The sequence below is a fragment of the Drosophila elegans genome, unplaced genomic scaffold (assembly GCF_018152505.1).
Source record: "Drosophila elegans isolate 14027-0461.03 unplaced genomic scaffold, ASM1815250v1 contig_408, whole genome shotgun sequence".
Lineage (NCBI taxonomy): Eukaryota > Metazoa > Arthropoda > Insecta > Diptera > Drosophilidae > Drosophila > Drosophila elegans.
In genome coordinates this window covers 158772-181543 of record NW_024545795.1, presented here as the reverse complement: position 1 = coordinate 181543, position 22772 = coordinate 158772, and the positions used below count along the sequence as shown (strand labels likewise).

Genomic DNA, 22772 nt, shown 5'->3' with positions numbered 1-22772 from the left:
GCAGGTGGAGCTAACCAAAGTGGTTGCCTCCACTAAGTTCGCCGAGGTGGGCCTTAAAGTGGCCAAGAACCCCGCGGAGAAGGCGAGGGTGACGGTGTTCGATGTGGACACGTCCGTAGGACCTGAGGAGTTCATGATGGAGTTGAAGGAGAAGAACTTCGAGGATTTGCCCTTGAAGGACTTTCAAAAGGCGGTGCACCTGGCGACAAAGCCCTGGTCTGCAGCTGACGGTGCCACAGTCAACGTGGCACTGGAAGTAAACGACGAGGCGCTGGCTGTACTTGATGTAGGCAGGGTCTACATCAAGTGGTTCTCATACCGTTGCCGATCGCTGGTCCGCACCTATGCTTGCCATAGGTGTGTTGGATTTGACCACAAGGTGCAGAACTGCCGGTTCAAGGAGAACGTCTGCCGTCAGTGCGGAGGAGCGGCCACACCGCAGCAAAGTGCACCAAACCGGTGGACTGCCGGAACTGCCGCCATAAAGGGCTGCCCTCAGGGGCATTACATGCTCTCGGGTGCATGCCCGATATACGGCGCGGTGCTAGCGAGGGTGCAGGCTAGACACTAATATGTTTAGCCTCATCCAAGCGAATTGTGGTCGAAGCCGTGAGGCGGTCCCCGATCTTTCAGTTCGGATGAGAGAATCGGGGCATCTCTTTGCGCTGATCCAGGAGCCCTACGTGGACTACAGAGGAGAAATCGTCGGATTTCCTGCCGACATGCGTGTCTTTAAGGACACCAACAGCAAGGCTGCCATCGCTGTTGACGACCCAGATGCCATCTGCATGCCCATTGCACAACTCACGACGTCGCTCGGAGTATGCGTGAGAGTCACGGGAAGATATGGCACAATCTTCTTGTGCTCCGTATACTGCCGTTTCGGAGCGGACATCAATCCCTACATCGGATACCTGGATGAGGTTCTGCTGCTGGCCAGCAGAAACCCAACGATCCTCGGCCTGGATGCGAACGCAGTATCTCCTATGTGGTTCAGCAAAATCCCAGATAACACTGGGACTAGCGAGAATCGCAGAAGGGGTCAACTGCTAGCAGAGTGGGTACTTGGAAACCGAGCCGGAGTGCTCAACGTTGCCAGCCAGGAGTACACGTTTGATAATTACACTGAGCCCAGGCGCCAGAGTGATATCGACGTGACCTTCGTCAATGAAGCAGCCTGTACATGGGCTACGTACGACTGGAGAGTGATCCCGTGGGAATCGAGTGATCACAACATTATCAATGTTGAGATTACACCCGACCCAAGCAGTGCAATTGAGAACTTAGTTCTTGTACCGCAGTGGAAACTCTCCAGGGCGAATTGGCGAAGATTCGGAATAGGAATCAGGAGTGCAATGGAGGGAATAGAGGACTTGGAATCGCCGTTGGACGACCGGATTTCTGCCCTACGCACTATTGTACAGGAAGTGTGCGATGGAGTGTTAGGACGCAGGAGACCGCGAGCTAGGGGAAAGGTAATATGGTGGACACCTGAACTGAATACCAAACGCCAAGAGGTCAGGAGACTGAGGCGCAGGCTACAGGAAGCGCGCCGGGGTGGCACCGGTGACGCTGGGCAACTTGCTGCTGAACTGAGGCTTGCCTCAGGACAGTACAAGAAGCTCATCCTGGCGGTCAAGGAGAAAAACTGGCGAGACTTCGTGGGACAGAACAGAGATGACCCATGGGGGCACGTCTACCGTATCTGCCGAGGTCGCAAGAAGACAACCGAAATTGGGTGCCTTCGTTCGGGTGGTGAGCTTGTCGTAACATGGCACGACAGTGCAAGTGTGCTTCTTCGTAACTTTTTTCCAGTTGCGGAGATGACAGCACCAATCGCCATCCCGGACGTTGCCCCACCGGCCCTCGAAGCATTCGAGGTTGATGCATGCGTCGCCAGGCTGAAGAGCAGACGCTCTCCCGGCATGGACGGCATCACGGGCGGGATTGTCAAAGAGGTATGGCGTGCCATCCCTCAGCACCTAACAGAGCTGTACTCTCGCTGCCTTTCGGAAGGACACTTTCCTACCGAGTGGAAGCATCCGAGAGTGATACCTCTGGTGAAGGCGCCTGATAAGGACAGGAGTGATCCTGCTTCTTATCGAGGCATTTGCCTTTTACCAGTGTTTGGAAAGGTACTTGAGGGAATCATGGTGAATCGGGTAAAGGACTTATTACCGGATAGATGCAGATGGCAATTTGGGTTTACCCCTGGACGCTGCGTGGAGGACGCCTGGAGACACGTAACGAGTTCAGTTGCTGCCAGTACGGCGAAACATGTTCTCGGAATTTTCGTGGACTTTAAAGGTGCCTTTGACCATGTTGAATGGAGCGCAGTGCTCGATCGACTCATCGGCGTTGGCTGTCGAGAAATCCGCTTGTGGAACAGCTTTTTCTCCGGTCGACGCGCAAGCATCGTTAGCAGATATGAAGTAGCCACAGTCCCTGTCACACGGGGCTGCCCGCAAGGGTCTATTAGTGGTCCATTCATATGGAACCTACTGATGGATGTGCTGCTTCAGCGCTTGGAGACACATTGTGGCTTAAGTGCATATGCAGACGACTTACTTCTCCTTGTTGAAGGGAGGAGTCGTGATGACATCGAGCGGAAGGGGACGGAGATGATGGAAATCGTCGGAGCCTGGGGAGCCGAAGTTGGAGTGAGTGTGTCGACCAGCAAGACGGCAATCATGTTGCTCAAAGGCAAATTAGACCCGAGGAGACCCCCTACGGTACGGCTGGCTGGAGCTAGCCTGCCGTACGTACAGGAATACCGGTACCTTGGTATCACAATTGGCGAGCGGTTGAGTTTCCTACCTCACATTGAGGTTTTGCGAGACCGACTGGCGGGTGTCACGGCAGCACTGGCACGTGTACTGCGGGTGGACTGGGGACTCAGCCCCCGCGCGAAGCGTGTTATCTACGCCGGTTTAATGACACCTTGCGTGCTATTTGGTGCCTCGGTTTGGTACAACAAGGTGTGTCGAGGCAGAGGCCGAGACCGTCTTATATCGTGCCAAAGGTTAATCCTTTTAGGATGCCTACCGGTTTGCCGCACAGTGTCCACAGTGGCACTGCAGGTGCTTGCTGGTGCTCCTCCAATGGATTTGGATGCACACCGTAGTGCAATTAAATTCAAGCTCAGGAAGGGAGTGTCCCTTGAGTGACAGCGACTGGCTTTCCGGACAGGACCTTTCGGAACTGGACTGGAACAGCAAAAGGCGTTGTTAGACGAACGTCTGCTAAATGAGTGGCAGCTCAGATGGGATGGTGCGATACACGGTCGTGTGACGCACAAATTCTTCCCAGAGGCAGCGTTCGTTTACAATAGGAAAGACTTTGGTTTTACCCTAAGAGCCGGATTTTTGCTGACAGGACATGGTTCGCTGAACGCATTTCTGCTGGGGAGAAGTCTCAGCAACACACCAGCATGCTCATGCGGTGGGGAGCTGGAAGACTGGCTGCACATTTTATGTGTTTGCCCCCTTTACGCGGACTTGCGCCATTTGGAGGCCCTAGGCGTCGTACAGGAACAAGGCAGCTGGAACGTGACGGGAATAGTTGAGACCCCTGAAAGGATGCGTCTCCTAGGAACGTTCGCACAAGGAGTCTTCGAGAGGCGGAGGAGGGATCCATCGAGGGAGTAACTCCGAGGACCGAGGACAGGACATGGCGGACAATAACTTCGCGGATGAGGCGATCTCAGGTGAAGGGGCTTTGAGCCATACGGTGCTGTGTGGTTAGCGGCGAAGAATACTGCCACAGCTTGTCATTGCTTGTCGTAGGAGGCGACTAAAATGGCACATGGGCACCCTATCCGGGCTTGTCGGAGCCAAAGGGGGAGGGCCTACCGAGCCCTTAATTTCGGTACCACGGGTTGGGCAGTTTTCCAAGGCTGCCCATTGAGGTCGGCCCCCTTGTGGGAGTATCGTGGTGGCTGTGGTTGACACCCATATCGCGGGTAGAACTCTCGGGTTCGACGTGGAGTTGCGTTATACAACTCGGGTGCTGTGACCCATAGAGCAGTAGAGATTTTAGATAGATCTCGCCCCTCAGCAAGGGGGAGTGTTTGCCCGGCAAGTAAACACTCGAATTGACACCGGGGTGGTTGCTATGTACATAGCTATAGCTTCTAGTCCGGGGCGTTGGTCTGGCGCTTAATCTAGACACATGCACTATATACTCACTTGCGGGTGTGTTATGTACTCACTTGTGGGTGCATGATATATCAACTTGTGGGTATATTAGAGTGCCGTGGTTGTAATCCCTTCAGTGTGGAACACGCCACGTAAAATAAGTGTCGGAGAGATCTGTTTTACACCTGTCCCTATCTACTATCTAGCGAAACCACAGCCAAGGGAACGGGCTTGGAATAATTAGCGGGGAAAGAAGACCCTTTTGAGCTTGACTCTAATCTGGCAGTGTAAGGAGACATAAGAGGTGTAGAATAAGTGGGAGATATTAGACCTCGGTTTGGTATCGCCAATGAAATACCACTACTCTTATTGTTTCCTTACTTACTTGATTAAATGGAACGTGTATCATTTCCTAGCCATTATACGGATATATTTATTATATCTTATGGTATTGGGTTTTGATGCAAGCTTCTTGATCAAAGTATCACGAGTTTGTTATATAATCGCAAACAAATTCTTTAATAAAAGGAGTGCATTTATGTATTTTTGATTTGAAAATTTGGTATAACTCCAATTACTCAGGTATGATCCAATTCAAGGACATTGCCAGGTAGGGAGTTTGACTGGGGCGGTACATCTCTCAAATAATAACGGAGGTGTCCCAAGGCCAGCTCAGTGCGGACAGAAACCACACATAGAGCAAAAGGGCAAATGCTGACTTGATCTCGGTGTTCAGTACACACAGGGACAGCAAAAGCTCGGCCTATCGATCCTTTTGGTTTAAAGAGTTTTTAACAAGAGGTGTCAGAAAAGTTACCATAGGGATAACTGGCTTGTGGCGGCCAAGCGTTCATAGCGACGTCGCTTTTTGATCCTTCGATGTCGGCTCTTCCTATCATTGTGAAGCAAAATTCACCAAGCGTTGGATTGTTCACCCATGCAAGGGAACGTGAGCTGGGTTTAGACCGTCGTGAGACAGGTTAGTTTTACCCTACTAATGACAAAACGTTGTTGCGACAGCATTCCTGCGTAGTACGAGAGGAACCGCAGGTACGGACCAATGGCACAATACTTGTTCGAGCGAACAGTGGTATGACGCTACGTCCGTTGGATTATGCCTGAACGCCTCTAAGGTCGTATCCGTGCTGGACTGCAATGATAAATAAGGGGCAATTTGCATTGTATGGCTTTCTAAACCATTTAAAGTTTATAATTTATTTTATGAACGACAATGGATGTGATGCCAATGTAATTTGTAACATAGTAAATTGGGAGGATCTTCGATCACCTGATGCCGCGCTAGTTACATATAAAAACATTATTTAATACAATGACAAAGCCTAGAATCAATTGTAAACGACTTTTGTAACAGGCAAGGTGTTGTAAGTGGTTGAGCAGCTGCCATACTGCGATCCACTGAAGCTTATCCTTTGCTTGATGATTCGATAATAAATATATATATATATAATATATAACATAATCAATTTAAATTATCATCATATATGTTTGATAGTTTTTGTTGTTATATATTATTTATATATTTTATTAGGAGGAGGAGGTTAAATATGATATGGATTAGATATAACCTAATTAAACAGGTAGCCAAATGCATCGTCATCTTAATAGTGACGCGAATGTGTGATATTATATATCTTAAGAGTATAAGTCACATACAGTAGCCTAATGTTCTATCGTCATCTATTTAGTGACGCAGATATAAATTGTCAAAATATAATAAGTCTTGCTTGATAGCAAAACTTATGTCTCTTATTAAAGGCAAATGAAATGATATCTATGCATATTAAAGAAGAAAGAATTATAAAGCCATATAAATAAACATATTTTAATATGAAAAATATGAATCTAAAAACTACACAAGTCTTTTTTGGTAGCCAAATGAATCGTCATCTACTTAGTGACGCATATAATAAAATGTCAAATTAAAAGAGTCTTACTACAAGTCTTTTTTGGTAGCCAAATGAATCGTCATTTACTTAGTGACGCATATAATAAAATGTCAAATTAAAAGAGTCTTACTACAAGTCCCTTTATTAAAGGCGGCAAATTAAACGGTATATATATTTATTTTAAATATATATATACAATTTGAAAAAAAACTAAAACGAAAAATTGCATACATATTAAAAAGACTTTTAATATGAAAAATACGAGCCTAAAAACTACAAGTCACTTATGGTAGCCAAATGCATCGTCATCTTAATAGTGACGCGAATGTGAAAACAAATGCCGAGTGCTGAAGTTCCAGGTAAGAGCTTAGATATTATATATCTTAGGACTATAAGTCACATACAGTAGCCAAATGAATCGTCATCTATTTAGTGACGCAGATATAAATTGTCAAAATATAATAAGTCTTGCTTGATAGCAAAACTAATGTCTCTTATTAAAGGCAAATGAAATGATATCTATGCATATTAAATAAGAAGAAAGAATTATTAATACAAGTCATTTTTGGTAGCCAAATGAATCGTCATCTTACTTAGTGACGCATATAAACAAATCTCAAATTAAAAGAGTCTTATTTATATTATAAATATATACAAATATACAAAAAAAATGTTCCATATGAAAAATTTGAGTCTAAAAACTACAAGTCCCTTATGGTTGCCAAATGGAATCGTCATCTACTTAGTGACGCTGATAAAAAATTGTCAAAGTAACAAGATTTACTAAAAGTTTCGAATTAATAAATGAAATGAATATGAAATGAAATGAAATGAAATGGAATGGAATGGAATGAAATGAAATGAAATGAAATTTAATATATTTAATATTAAAAAAATATATCTATATTCATTTGGGTAAATTGAGAATATCCATACAATGGATTGCTTATAGTAAAGCAACAAAATATATGGGTATTTCTCAGAACATATAATATTAATATGATTTTGTGAATTCCTATAATAAATAACATTCATATATATGAAAATGTTATCATATATCAATATTATTGATATATTATATATGGAATGTATGGAAAATATAAAATATTCCTTCAATTTCCTCAAGCATATGGAGGAAATTCATATGAAGGCAGACTTTTAGTACTGTAAACACGCAGTTTAAAGACGGGGTGTCCAAAAACATATATAGGGTAGTGCCTGTTGGCTGGCAACCAAATATATGGGTATTTCTCAGAACATATAAAATTAAAATTATATTGTGAATACCTATAATAAATAACATTCATATATATGAAAATGTTGTGATATATCAATATTATTGATATATTATAAATGAAATGTATGGAAAATATAAAATATTCCTTCAATTTCCTCAAGTATATGGAGGAAATTCATATGAAGGCAGACTTTTAGTACTGTAAACATGCAGTTTAAAGACGGCGTGTCCAAAAACATATATAGGGTAGTGCCTGTTGGCTGGCAACCAAATATATGGGTATTTCTCAGAACATATAAAATTAATATTATATTGTGAATACCTATAATAAATAACATTCATATATATGAAAATGTTGTAATATATCAATATTATTGATATATTATATATGAAATGTATGGAAAATATAAAATATTCCTTCAATTTCCTCAAGTATATGGAGGAAATTCATATGAAGGGAGACTTTTAGTACTGTAAACATGCAGTTTAAAGACGGCGTGTCCAAAAACATATATAGGGTAGTGCCTGTTGGCTGGCAACCAAATATATGGGTATTTCTCAGAACATATAAAATTAATATTATATTGTGAATACCTATAATAAATAACATTCATATATATGAAAATGTTGTAATATATCAATATTATTGATATATTATATATGAAATGTATGGAAAATATAAAATATTCCTTCAATTTCCTCAAGTATATGGAGGAAATTCATATGAAGGGAGACTTTTAGTACTGTAAACATGCAGTTTAAAGACGGCGTGTCCAAAAACATATATAGGGTAGTGCCTGTTGGCTGGCAACCAAATATATGGGTATTTCTCAGAACATATATAATTAATATTATATTGTGAATACCTATAATAAATAACATTCATATATATGAAAATGTTGTAATAAATCAATATTATTGATATAATATATATGAAATGTATGGAAAATGTGAAACATATCGATATTGATCAATATTAGTTGAGATATCCCATATGTTGGGTGGCAAATAGAATTGAAAATACCCGATTTCAAGACAACGTGTCGAAAAACACATATAGGATGGTCAGTGGTTGTCCATCTATAGTTGAACAAAATTTATGATATCCATATAATTTTGTCAATTTAATAGCAAAATTAAATATTTTCCGTATGTTTTGTATCTTGATTCTTGCGAATACGAGACTTGGCTTGATACGGTTAATATTAAGTGTCATCACTTTTTAGATAATAATGTTGAAAACGAAAGCCAAGGTTGTATATATTATTATATGGCAACAATTGTTTTCCGACCTTTATCGTTAATCTAATTCAGGCTAATGTTATTATTAGTGCTGTTGTTATATATATTATATATATATTATAAATGTTTCATATGCGCTCGGTTTTATGTGATATATTACCAGAGAGTTATATGGAAATGATAGATTTTAAATTTATCATAAAAATACAAATGATTTAACTCAATATTTATATTGGTTAATCAAAAATAATTGGTACATGTGTGAAATATATATGTATGGCGAAATAAAATGATATTTTAAAATGAAATATGTAAATATGAATTATATTATAGAATTATATATGAAAAAATTCTAGTTACTGTGGGCAAACGTGGCGTGTAACAAATATAAAGAATTTTAAAACGATTATGAAGCTAAACAAAGATAGCCATATTCGTATCAAGATTATTTTCCTCCCTCCTAAATGCAATTTAAAGAAAAATACTCTATAATAAATTTTGTATTACTAATTTCTATTTTAAAAAAATATGAAAGTAATATGAATTAAAAACATTATTCTGGTTGATCCTGCCAGTAGTTATATGCTTGTCTCAAAGATTAAGCCATGCATGTCTAAGTACACACGAATTAAAAGTGAAACCGCAAAAGGCTCATTATATCAGTTATGGTTCCTTAGATCGTTAACAGTTACTTGGATAACTGTGGTAATTCTAGAGCTAATACATGCAATTAAAACATGAACCTTATGGGACATGTGCTTTTATTAGGCTAAAACCAAGCGATCGCAAGATCGTTATACTGGTTGAACTCTAGATAACATGCAGATCGTATGGTCTTGTACCGACGACAGATCTTTCAAATGTCTGCCCTATCAACTTTTGATGGTAGTATCTAGGACTACCATGGTTGCAACGGGTAACGGGGAATCAGGGTTCGATTCCGGAGAGGGAGCCTGAGAAACGGCTACCACATCTAAGGAAGGCAGCAGGCGCGTAAATTACCCACTCCCAGCTCGGGGAGGTAGTGACGAAAAATAACAATACAGGACTCATATCCGAGGCCCTGTAATTGGAATGAGTACACTTTAAATCCTTTAACAAGGACCAATTGGAGGGCAAGTCTGGTGCCAGCAGCCGCGGTAATTCCAGCTCCAATAGCGTATATTAAAGTTGTTGCGGTTAAAACGTTCGTAGTTGAACTTGTGCTTCATACGGGTAGTACAACTTACAATTGTGGTTAGTACTATACCTTTATGTATGTAAGCGTATTACCGGTGGAGTTCTTATATATGTTTAAATACTTGTATTTTTTCATATGTTCCTCCTATTTAAAAACCTGCATTAGTGCTCTTAAACGAGTGTTATTGTGGGCCGGTACAATTACTTTGAACAAATTAGAGTGCTTAAAGCAGGCTTCAAATGCCTGAATATTCTGTGCATGGGATAATGAAATAAGACCTCTGTTCTGCTTTCATTGGTTTTCAGATCAAGAGGTAATGATTAATAGAAGCAGTTTGGGGGCATTAGTATTACGACGCGAGAGGTGAAATTCTTGGACCGTCGTAAGACTAACTTAAGCGAAAGCATTTGCCAAAGATGTTTTCATTAATCAAGAACGAAAGTTAGAGGTTCGAAGGCGATCAGATACCGCCCTAGTTCTAACCATAAACGATGCCAGCTAGCAATTGGGTGTAGCTACTTTTATGGCTCTCTCAGTCGCTTCCCGGGAAACCAAAGCTTTTGGGCTCCGGGGGAAGTATGGTTGCAAAGCTGAAACTTAAAGGAATTGACGGAAGGGCACCACCAGGAGTGGAGCCTGCGGCTTAATTTGACTCAACACGGGAAAACTTACCAGGTCCGAACATAAGTGTGTAAGACAGATTGATAGCTCTTTCTCGAATCTATGGGTGGTGGTGCATGGCCGTTCTTAGTTCGTGGAGTGATTTGTCTGGTTAATTCCGATAACGAACGAGACTCAAATATATTAAATAGATATCTTCAGGATTATGGTGTTGAAGCTTATATAGCCTTCATTCATGGTGGCAGTAAAATGTTTATTGTGTTTGAATGTGTTTATATAAGTGGAGCCGTACCTGTTGGTTTGTCCCATTATAAGGACACTAGCTTCTTAAATGGACAAATTGCGTCTAGCAATAATGAGATTGAGCAATAACAGGTCTGTGATGCCCTTAGATGTCCTGGGCTGCACGCGCCTACAATGAAAGTATCAACGTGTATTTCCTAGACCGAGAGGTCCGGGTAAACCGCTGAACCACTTTCATGCTTGGGATTGTGAACTGAAACTGTTCACATGAACTTGGAATTCCCAGTAAGTGTGAGTCATTAACTCGCATTGATTACGTCCCTGCCCTTTGTACACACCGCCCGTCGCTACTACCGATTGAATTATTTAGTGAGGTCTCCGGACGTGATCACTGTGACGCCTTGCGTGTTACGGTTGTTTCGCAAAAGTTGACCGAACTTGATTATTTAGAGGAAGTAAAAGTCGTAACAAGGTTTCCGTAGGTGAACCTGCGGAAGGATCATTATTGTATAATATCTTTACCGTTAACACAAAATTTTGTATTATTTAATAATACAAAAAAAAATAAATTTGCCAAAAAATATATTATATTATATAATCTATATATATATATATATATAAATATGTCAAAAAATATATCAAAAATATCTTATCTAATTTAAAGCGTTTTAATGAAAGAAAAAGTATAGTCCTATGGACTTAAATAGCTCGAGCAAATGGTGTCCAATGCCGAGTAATTATTATGAGATATCAATTACGAGTCGTGGGCGGAGGCTCTGATGTCCATAAAATAAAAATCGACCTGGCCAATCGATTAGAGATACAGATAGATAGAAGATATATATACGATATGTTAAATATATAATATATAATAGAATATAATATAATTACTTTGTGTGTATATGGACCATAATATACACGCGTTGCGCATATGTATTGTTCATCTAAGTTATGGGCATACATTGGTTAATGCAACAACCTAAAATATATAATGTTGTACCCGGTTAATAATCAGGTTAATGTTTTATATAAAATGCAATATATATCAAACTTAAATAGAAATAAAATGAAAAATGAAAATTGGTATTATATTGTTTATATGAAACTAAGACATTTCGCAACATTTATTTTAGGTATAAAAATACATTTATTGAAGGAATTGATATATGCCAGTAAAATGGTGTATTTTTAATTTCTTTCAATAAAAACACAATTGACGAAATTAAAAAAACAAATATTATAAAACTCTAAGCGGTGGATCACTCGGCTCATGGGTCGATGAAGAACGCAGCAAACTGTGCGTCATCGTGTGAACTGCAGGACACATGAACATCGACATTTTGAACGCATATCGCAGTCCATGCTGTTATGTACTTTAATTAATTTTATAGTGCTGCTTGGACTACATATGGTTGAGGGTTGTAAGACTATGCTAATTAAGTTGTTTATAAAATTTTTAAATAAAATTTATAAGCACATGGTATATTATTGGATAATTATTTATTATTCATAATATTAAAAAATATATGAAAAACATTAACTCACAATGGATGTGATAAACGAAGAAAAATATTTTCGTTTTCAATCAAATGATACTGAGAAATGTCTAGCATAAAAAATGTTGAAATATTTTTCATCTAGAATTGTCTCTTATTAATGATTAGAAATTCGAAAGCTATTGGAAATGTTATTGCTCTTCGTTGGTTCTTTATAATTATCGAATTTATAAAATGTTTTCTCATTATATTTAAAGAATTAATTAATAAAAAGTTATATACAACCTCAACTCATATGGGACTACCCCCTGAATTTAAGCATATTAATTAGGGGAGGAAAAGAAACTAACAAGGATTTTCTTAGTAGCGGCGAGCGAAAAGAAATCAGTTCAGCACTAAGTCACTTTGTCTATATGGCAAATGTGAGATGCAGTGTATGGAGCGTCAATATTCTAGTATGAGAAATTAACGATTTAAGTCCTTCTTAAATGAGGCCATTTACCCATAGAGGGTGCCAGGCCCGTATAACGTTAATGATTACTAGATGATGTTTCCAAAGAGTCGTGTTGCTTGATAGTGCAGCACTAAGTGGGTGGTAAACTCCATCTAAAACTAAATATAACCATGAGACCGATAGTAAACAAGTACCGTGAGGGAAAGTTGAAAAGAACTCTGAATAGAGAGTTAAACAGTACGTGAAACTGCTTAGAGGTTAAGCCCGATGAACCTGAATATCCATTATGGAAAATTCATCATTAAAATTGTAATATTTAAACAATATTATGATAATAGTGTGCATTTTTTCCATATAAGGACATTGTAATCTATTAACATACAAAATTTATCATAAAATATGGCTTATAGTTTAATCCAATTAAAATGCTTGCGTTTTAACACAGATTAAATGTCATTAATTTGATAAAGTGTTGATAGATTTATATGAATACAGTGCGTTAATTTTTCGGAATTATATAATGGCATAATTATCATTGATTTTTGTGTTTATTATAAGCACTTGTATGATTAACAATGCGAAAGATTCAGGATACCTTCGGGACCCGTCTTGAAACACGGACCAAGGAGTCTAACATATGTGCAAGTTATTGGGATATAAACCTAATAGCGTAATTAACTTGACTAATAATGGGATTAGTTTTTTAACTATTTATAGCTAATTAACACAATCCCGGGGCGTTCTATATAGTTATGTATAATGATATTTATATTATTTATGCCTCTAACTGGAACGTACCTTGAGCATATATGCTGTGACCCGAAAGATGGTGAACTATACTTGATCAGGTTGAAGTCAGGGGAAACCCTGATGGAAGACCGAAACAGTTCTGACGTGCAAATCGATTGTCAGAATTGAGTATAGGGGCGAAAGACCAATCGAACCATCTAGTAGCTGGTTCCTTCCGAAGTTTCCCTCAGGATAGCTGGTGCATTTTAATGTTATATAAAATAATCTTATCTGGTAAAGCGAATGATTAGAGGCCTTAGGGTCGAAACGATCTTAACCTATTCTCAAACTTTAATGGGTAAGAACCTTAACTTTCTTGATATGAAGTTTAAGGTTATGATATAATGTGCCCAGTGGGCCACTTTTGGTAAGCAGAACTGGCGCTGTGGGATGAACCAAACGTAATGTTACGGTGCCCAAATTAACAACTCATGCAGATACCATGAAAGGCGTTGGTTGCTTAAAACAGCAGGACGGTGATCATGGAAGTCGAAATCCGCTAAGGAGTGTGTAACAACTCACCTGCCGAAGCAACTAGCCCTTAAAATGGATGGCGCTTAAGTTGTATACCTATACATTACCGCTAAAGTAGATGATTTATATTACTTGTAATATAAATTTTGAAACTTTAGTGAGTAGGAAGGTACAATGGTATGCGTAGAAGTGTTTGGCGTAAGCCTGCATGGAGCTGCCATTGGTACAGATCTTGGTGGTAGTAGCAAATAATCGAATGAGACCTTGGAGGACTGAAGTGGAGAAGGGTTTCGTGTGAACAGTGGTTGATCACGAGTTAGTCGGTCCTAAGTTCAAGGCGAAAGCCGAAAATTTTCAAGTAAAACAAAAAGCAAACTATTAAGAAACACAAATAATAATAAAAGGCAAAAATAATATACTTGAATAATTTTGAACGAAAGGGAATACGGTTCCAATTCCGTAACCTGTTGAGTATCCGTTTGTTATTAAATATGGGCCTCGTGCTCATCCTGGCAACAGGAACGACCATAAAGAAGCCGTCGAGAGATATCGGAAGAGTTTTCTTTTCTGTTTTATAGCCGTACTACCATGGAAGTCTTTCGCAGAGAGATATGGTAGATGGGCTAGAAGAGCATGACATATACTGTTGTGTCGATATTTTCTCCTCGGACCTTGAAAATTTATGGTGGGGACACGCAAACTTCTCAACAGGCCGTACCAATATCCGCAGCTGGTCTCCAAGGTGAAGAGTCTCTAGTCGATAGAATAATGTAGGTAAGGGAAGTCGGCAAATTAGATCCGTAACTTCGGGATAAGGATTGGCTCTGAAGATTGAGATAGTCGGGCTTGATTGGGAAACAATAACATGGTTTATGTGCTCGTTCTGGGTAAATAGAGTTTCTTTCATTTATGGAAGTTACTTGTTCCCCGGATAGTTTAGTTACGTAGCCAATTGTGGAACTTTCTTGCTAAAATTTTTAAGAATACTAATTGGGTCAAACCAATTAGTTCTTATTAATTATAACGATTATCAATTAACAATCAATTCAGAACTGGCACGGACTTGGGGAATCCGACTGTCTAATTAAAACAAAGCATTGTGATGGCCCTAGCGGGTGTTGACACAATGTGATTTCTGCCCAGTGCTCTGAATGTCAAAGTGAAGAAATTCAAGTAAGCGCGGGTCAACGGCGGGAGTAACTATGACTCTCTTAAGGTAGCCAAATGCCTCGTCATCTAATTAGTGACGCGCATGAATGGATTAACGAGATTCCTACTGTCCCTATCTACTATCTAGCGAAACCACAGCCAAGGGAACGGGCTTGGAATAATTAGCGGGGAAAGAAGACCCTTTTGAGCTTGACTCTAATCTGGCAGTGTAAGGAGACATAAGAGGTGTAGAATAAGTGGGAGATATTAGACCTCGGTTTGGTATCGCCAATGAAATACCACTACTCTTATTGTTTCCTTACTTACTTGATTAAATGGAACGTGTATCATTTCCTAGCCATTATACGGATATATTTATTATATCTTATGGTATTGGGTTTTGATGCAAGCTTCTTGATCAAAGTATCACGAGTTTGTTATATAATCGCAAACAAATTCTTTAATAAAAGGAGTGCATTTATGTATTTTTGATTTGAAAATTTGGTATAACTCCAATTACTCAGGTATGATCCAATTCAAGGACATTGCCAGGTAGGGAGTTTGACTGGGGCGGTACATCTCTCAAATAATAACGGAGGTGTCCCAAGGCCAGCTCAGTGCGGACAGAAACCACACATAGAGCAAAAGGGCAAATGCTGACTTGATCTCGGTGTTCAGTACACACAGGGACAGCAAAAGCTCGGCCTATCGATCCTTTTGGTTTAAAGAGTTTTTAACAAGAGGTGTCAGAAAAGTTACCATAGGGATAACTGGCTTGTGGCGGCCAAGCGTTCATAGCGACGTCGCTTTTTGATCCTTCGATGTCGGCTCTTCCTATCATTGTGAAGCAAAATTCACCAAGCGTTGGATTGTTCACCCATGCAAGGGAACGTGAGCTGGGTTTAGACCGTCGTGAGACAGGTTAGTTTTACCCTACTAATGACAAAACGTTGTTGCGACAGCATTCCTGCGTAGTACGAGAGGAACCGCAGGTACGGACCAATGGCACAATACTTGTTCGAGCGAACAGTGGTATGACGCTACGTCCGTTGGATTATGCCTGAACGCCTCTAAGGTCGTATCCGTGCTGGACTGCAATGATAAATAAGGGGCAATTTGCATTGTATGGCTTTCTAAACCATTTAAAGTTTATAATTTATTTTATGAACGACAATGGATGTGATGCCAATGTAATTTGTAACATAGTAAATTGGGAGGATCTTCGATCACCTGATGCCGCGCTAGTTACATATAAAAACATTATTTAATACAATGACAAAGCCTAGAATCAATTGTAAACGACTTTTGTAACAGGCAAGGTGTTGTAAGTGGTTGAGCAGCTGCCATACTGCGATCCACTGAAGCTTATCCTTTGCTTGATGATTCGATAATAAATATATATATATATAATATATAACATAATCAATTTAAATTATCATCATATATGTTTGATAGTTTTTGTTGTTATATATTATTTATATATTTTATTAGGAGGAGGAGGTTAAATATGATATGGATTAGATATAACCTAATTAAACAGGTAGCCAAATGCATCGTCATCTTAATAGTGACGCGAATGTGTGATATTATATATCTTAAGAGTATAAGTCACATACAGTAGCCTAATGTTCTATCGTCATCTATTTAGTGACGCAGATATAAATTGTCAAAATATAATAAGTCTTGCTTGATAGCAAAACTTATGTCTCTTATTAAAGGCAAATGAAATGATATCTATGCATATTAAAGAAGAAAGAATTATAAAGCCATATAAATAAACATATTTTAATATGAAAAATATGAATCTAAAAACTACACAAGTCTTTTTTGGTAGCCAAATGAATCGTCATCTACTTAGTGACGCATATAATAAAATGTCAAATTAAAAGAGTCTTACTACAAGTCTTTTTTGGTAGCCAAATGAATCGTCATTTACTTAGTGACGCATATAATAAAATGTCAAATTAAAAGAGTCTTACTACAAGTCCCTTTATTAAAGGCGGCAAATTAAACGGTATATATATTTATTTTAAATATATATATACAATTTGAAAAAAAACTAAAACGAAAAATTGCATACATATTAAAAAGACTTTTAATATGAAAAATACGAGCCTAAAAACTACAAGTCACTTATGGTAGCCAAATGCATCGTCATCTTAATAGTGACGCGAATGTGAAAACAAATGCCGAGTGCTGAAGTTCCAGGTAAGAGCTTAGATATTATATATCTTAGGACTATAAGTCACATACAGTAGCCAAATGAATCGTCATCTATTTAGTGACGCAGATATAAATTGTCAAAATATAATAAGTCTTGCTTGATAGCAAAACTAATGTCTCTTATTAAAGGCAAATGAAATGATATCTATGCATATTAAATAAGAAGAAAGAATTATTAATACAAGTCATTTTTGGTAGCCAAATGAATCGTCATCTTACTTAGTGACGCATATAAACAAATCTCAAATTAAAAGAGTCTTATTTATATTATAAATATATACAAATATACAAAAAAAAATGTTCCATATGAAAAATTTGAGTCTAAAAACTACAAGTCCCTTATGGTTGCCAAATGGAATCGTCATCTACTTAGTGACGCTGATAAAAAATTGTCAAAGTAACAAGATTTACTAAAAGTTTCGAATTAATAAATGAAATGAATATGAAATGAAATGAAATGAAATGGAATGGAATGGAATGGAATGAAATGAAATGAAATGAAATTTAATATATTTAATATTAAAAAAATATATCTATATTCATTTGGGTAAATTGAGAATATCCATACAATGGATTGCTTATAGTAAAGCAACAAAATATATGGGTATTTCTCAGAACATATAATATTAATATGATTTTGTGAATTCCTATAATAAATAACATTCATATATATGAAAATGTTATCATATATCAATATTATTGATATATTATATATGGAATGTATGGAAAATATAAAATATTCCTTCAATTTCCTCAAGCATATGGAGGAAATTCATATGAAGGCAGACTTTTAGTACTGTAAACACGCAGTTTAAAGACGGGGTGTCCAAAAACATATATAGGGTAGTGCCTGTTGGCTGGCAACCAAATATATGGGTATTTCTCAGAACATATAAAATTAAAATTATATTGTGAATACCTATAATAAATAACATTCATATATATGAAAATGTTGTGATATATCAATATTATTGATATATTATAAATGAAATGTATGGAAAATATAAAATATTCCTTCAATTTCCTCAAGTATATGGAGGAAATTCATATGAAGGCAGACTTTTAGTACTGTAAACATGCAGTTTAAAGACGGCGTGTCCAAAAACATATATAGGGTAGTGCCTGTTGGCTGGCAACCAAATATATGGGTATTTCTCAGAACATATAAAATTAATATTATATTGTGAATACCTATAATAAATAACATTCATATATATGAAAATGTTGTAATATATCAATATTATTGATATATTATATATGAAATGTATGGAAAATATAAAATATTCCTTCAATTTCCTCAAGTATATGGAGGAAATTCATATGAAGGGAGACTTTTAGTACTGTAAACATGCAGTTTAAAGACGGCGTGTCCAAAAACATATATAGGGTAGTGCCTGTTGGCTGGCAACCAAATATATGGGTATTTCTCAGAACATATAAAATTAATATTATATTGTGAATACCTATAATAAATAACATTCATATATATGAAAATGTTGTAATATATCAATATTATTGATATATTATATATGAAATGTATGGAAAATATAAAATATTCCTTCAATTTCCTCAAGTATATGGAGGAAATTCATATGAAGGGAGACTTTTAGTACTGTAAACATGCAGTTTAAAGACGGCGTGTCCAAAAACATATATAGGGTAGTGCCTGTTGGCTGGCAACCAAATATATGGGTATTTCTCAGAACATATATAATTAATATTATATTGTGAATACCTATAATAAATAACATTCATATATATGAAAATGTTGTAATAAATCAATATTATTGATATAATATATATGAAATGTATGGAAAATGTGAAACATATCGATATTGATCAATATTAGTTGAGATATCCCATATGTTGGGTGGCAAATAGAATTGAAAATACCCGATTTCAAGACAACGTGTCGAAAAACACATATAGGATGGTCAGTGGTTGTCCATCTATAGTTGAACAAAATTTATGATATCCATATAATTTTGTCAATTTAATAGCAAAATTAAATATTTTCCGTATGTTTTGTATCTTGATTCTTGCGAATACGAGACTTGGCTTGATACGGTTAATATTAAGTGTCATCACTTTTTAGATAATAATGTTGAAAACGAAAGCCAAGGTTGTATATATTATTATATGGCAACAATTGTTTTCCGACCTTTATCGTTAATCTAATTCAGGCTAATGTTATTATTAGTGCTGTTGTTATATATATTATATATATATTATAAATGTTTCATATGCGCTCGGTTTTATGTGATATATTACCAGAGAGTTATATGGAAATGATAGATTTTAAATTTATCATAAAAATACAAATGATTTAACTCAATATTTATATTGGTTAATCAAAAATAATTGGTACATGTGTGAAATATATATGTATGGCGAAATAAAATGATATTTTAAAATGAAATATGTAAATATGAATTATATTATAGAATTATATATGAAAAAATTCTAGTTACTGTGGGCAAACGTGGCGTGTAACAAATATAAAGAATTTTAAAACGATTATGAAGCTAAACAAAGATAGCCATATTCGTATCAAGATTATTTTCCTCCCTCCTAAATGCAATTTAAAGAAAAATACTCTATAATAAATTTTGTATTACTAATTTCTATTTTAAAAAAATATGAAAGTAATATGAATTAAAAACATTATTCTGGTTGATCCTGCCAGTAGTTATATGCTTGTCTCAAAGGATTAAGCCATGCATGTCTAAGTACACACGAATTAAAAGTGAAACCGCAAAAGGCTCATTATATCAGTTATGGTTCCTTAGATCGTTAACAGTTACTTGGATAACTGTGGTAATTCTAGAGCTAATACATGCAATTAAAACATGAACCTTATGGGACATGTGCTTTTATTAGGCTAAAACCAAGCGATCGCAAGATCGTTATACTGGTTGAACTCTAGATAACATGCAGATCGTATGGTCTTGTACCGACGACAGATCTTTCAAATGTCTGCCCTATCAACTTTTGATGGTAGTATCTAGGACTACCATGGTTGCAACGGGTAACGGGGAATCAGGGTTCGATTCCGGAGAGGGAGCCTGAGAAACGGCTACCACATCTAAGGAAGGCAGCAGGCGCGTAAATTACCCACTCCCAGCTCGGGGAGGTAGTGACGAAAAATAACAATACAGGACTCATATCCGAGGCCCTGTAATTGGAATGAGTACACTTTAAATCCTTTAACAAGGACCAATTGGAGGGCAAGTCTGGTGCCAGCAGCCGCGGTAATTCCAGCTCCAATAGCGTATATTAAAGTTGTTGCGGTTAAAACGTTCGTAGTTGAACTTGTGCTTCATACGGGTAGTACAACTTACAATTGTGGTTAGTACTATACCTTTATGTATGTAAGCGTATTACCGGTGGAGTTCTTATATATGTTTAAATACTTGTATTTTTTCATATGTTCCTCCTATTTAAAAACCTGCATTAGTGCTCTTAAACGAGTGTTATTGTGGGCCGGTACAATTACTTTGAACAAATTAGAGTGCTTAAAGCAGGCTTCAAATGCCTGAATATTCTGTGCATGGGATAATGAAATAAGACCTCTGTTCTGCTTTCATTGGTTTTCAGATCAAGAGGTAATGATTAATAGAAGCAGTTTGGGGGCATTAGTATTACGACGCGAGAGGTGAAATTCTTGGACCGTCGTAAGACTAACTTAAGCGAAAGCATTTGCCAAAGATGTTTTCATTAATCAAGAACGAAAGTTAGAGGTTCGAAGGCGATCAGATACCGCCCTAGTTCTAACCATAAACGATGCCAGCTAGCAATTGGGTGTAGCTACTTTTATGGCTCTCTCAGTCGCTTCCCGGGAAACCAAAGCTTTTGGGCTCCGGGGGAAGTATGGTTGCAAAGCTGAAACTTAAAGGAATTGACGGAAGGGCACCACCAGGAGTGGAGCCTGCGGCTTAATTTGACTCAACACGGGAAAACTTACCAGGTCCGAACATAAGTGTGTAAGACAGATTGATAGCTCTTTCTCGAATCTATGGGTGGTGGTGCATGGCCGTTCTTAGTTCGTGGAGTGATTTGTCTGGTTAATTCCGATAACGAACGAGACTCAAATATATTAAATAGATATCTTCAGGATTATGGTGTTGAAGCTTATATAGCCTTCATTCATGGTGGCAGTAAAATGTTTATTGTGTTTGAATGTGTTTATATAAGTGGAGCCGTACCTGTTGGTTTGTCCCATTATAAGGACACTAGCTTCTTAAATGGACAAATTGCGTCTAGCAATAATGAGATTGAGCAATAACAGGTCTGTGATGCCCTTAGATGTCCTGGGCTGCACGCGCTACAATGAAAGTATCAACGTGTATTTCCTAGACCGAGAGGTCCGGGTAAACCGCTGAACCACTTTCATGCTTGGGATTGTGAACTGAAACTGTTCACATGAACTTGGAATTCCCAGTAAGTGTGAGTCATTAACTCGCATTGATTACGTCCCTGCCCTTTGTACACACCGCCCGTCGCTACTACCGATTGAATTATTTAGTGAGGTCTCCGGACGTGATCACTGTGACGCCTTGCGTGTTACGGTTGTTTCGCAAAAGTTGACCGAACTTGATTATTTAGAGGAAGTAAAAGTCGTAACAAGGTTTCCGTAGGTGAACCTGCGGAAGGATCATTATTGTATAATATCTTTACCGTTAACACAAAATTTTGTATTATTTAATAATACAAAAAAAAATAAATTTGCCAAAAAATATATTATATTATATAATCTATATATATATATATATATAAATATGTCAAAAAATATATCAAAAATATCTTATCTAATTTAAAGCGTTTTAATGAAAGAAAAAGTATAGTCCTATGGACTTAAATAGCTCGAGCAAATGGTGTCCAATGCCGAGTAATTATTATGAGATATCAATTACGAGTCGTGGGCGGAGGCTCTGATGTCCATAAAATAAAAATCGACCTGGCCAATCGATTAGAGATACAGATAGATAGAAGATATATATACGATATGTTAAATATATAATATATAATAGAATATAATATAATTACTTTGTGTGTATATGGACCATAATATACACGCGTTGCGCATATGTATTGTTCATCTAAGTTATGGGCATACATTGGTTAATGCAACAACCTAAAATATATAATGTTGTACCCGGTTAATAATCAGGTTAATGTTTTATATAAAATGCAATATATATCAAACTTAAATAGAAATAAAATGAAAAATGAAAATTGGTATTATATTGTTTATATGAAACTAAGACATTTCGCAACATTTATTTTAGGTATAAAAATACATTTATTGAAGGAATTGATATATGCCAGTAAAATGGTGTATTTTTAATTTCTTTCAATAAAAACACAATTGACGAAATTAAAAAAACAAATATTATAAAACTCTAAGCGGTGGATCACTCGGCTCATGGGTCGATGAAGAACGCAGCAAACTGTGCGTCATCGTGTGAACTGCAGGACACATGAACATCGACATTTTGAACGCATATCGCAGTCCATGCTGTTATGTACTTTAATTAATTTTATAGTGCTGCTTGGACTACATATGGTTGAGGGTTGTAAGACTATGCTAATTAAGTTGTTTATAAAATTTTTAAATAAAA

The 22772-nt window shown here is 37.3% G+C and overlaps 5 non-coding genes across 5 annotated transcripts; all 5 read left to right on the top strand.

Moving 5' to 3' along the window:
• The first annotated feature begins 9077 nt into the window (after nt 1-9077).
• Nucleotides 9078-11071, top strand: LOC121467458. Its single transcript, XR_005977516.1, has one exon. It is a non-coding gene; the product is annotated as a small subunit ribosomal RNA (ribosomal RNA).
• A 738-nt stretch (nt 11072-11809) lies between these two features.
• LOC121467454 lies at nt 11810-11988 on the top strand. The gene has a single exon (XR_005977512.1). It is a non-coding gene; the product is annotated as a 5.8S ribosomal RNA (ribosomal RNA).
• A 355-nt stretch (nt 11989-12343) lies between these two features.
• LOC121467467 lies at nt 12344-16316 on the top strand. The gene has a single exon (XR_005977525.1). It is a non-coding gene; the product is annotated as a large subunit ribosomal RNA (ribosomal RNA).
• Nucleotides 16317-19817: 3501 nt separating this feature from the next.
• On the top strand, nt 19818-21811 carry LOC121467463. The gene has a single exon (XR_005977521.1). It is a non-coding gene; the product is annotated as a small subunit ribosomal RNA (ribosomal RNA).
• A 738-nt stretch (nt 21812-22549) lies between these two features.
• On the top strand, nt 22550-22728 carry LOC121467453. Its single transcript, XR_005977511.1, has one exon. It is a non-coding gene; the product is annotated as a 5.8S ribosomal RNA (ribosomal RNA).
• Nucleotides 22729-22772: the final 44 nt, after the last annotated feature.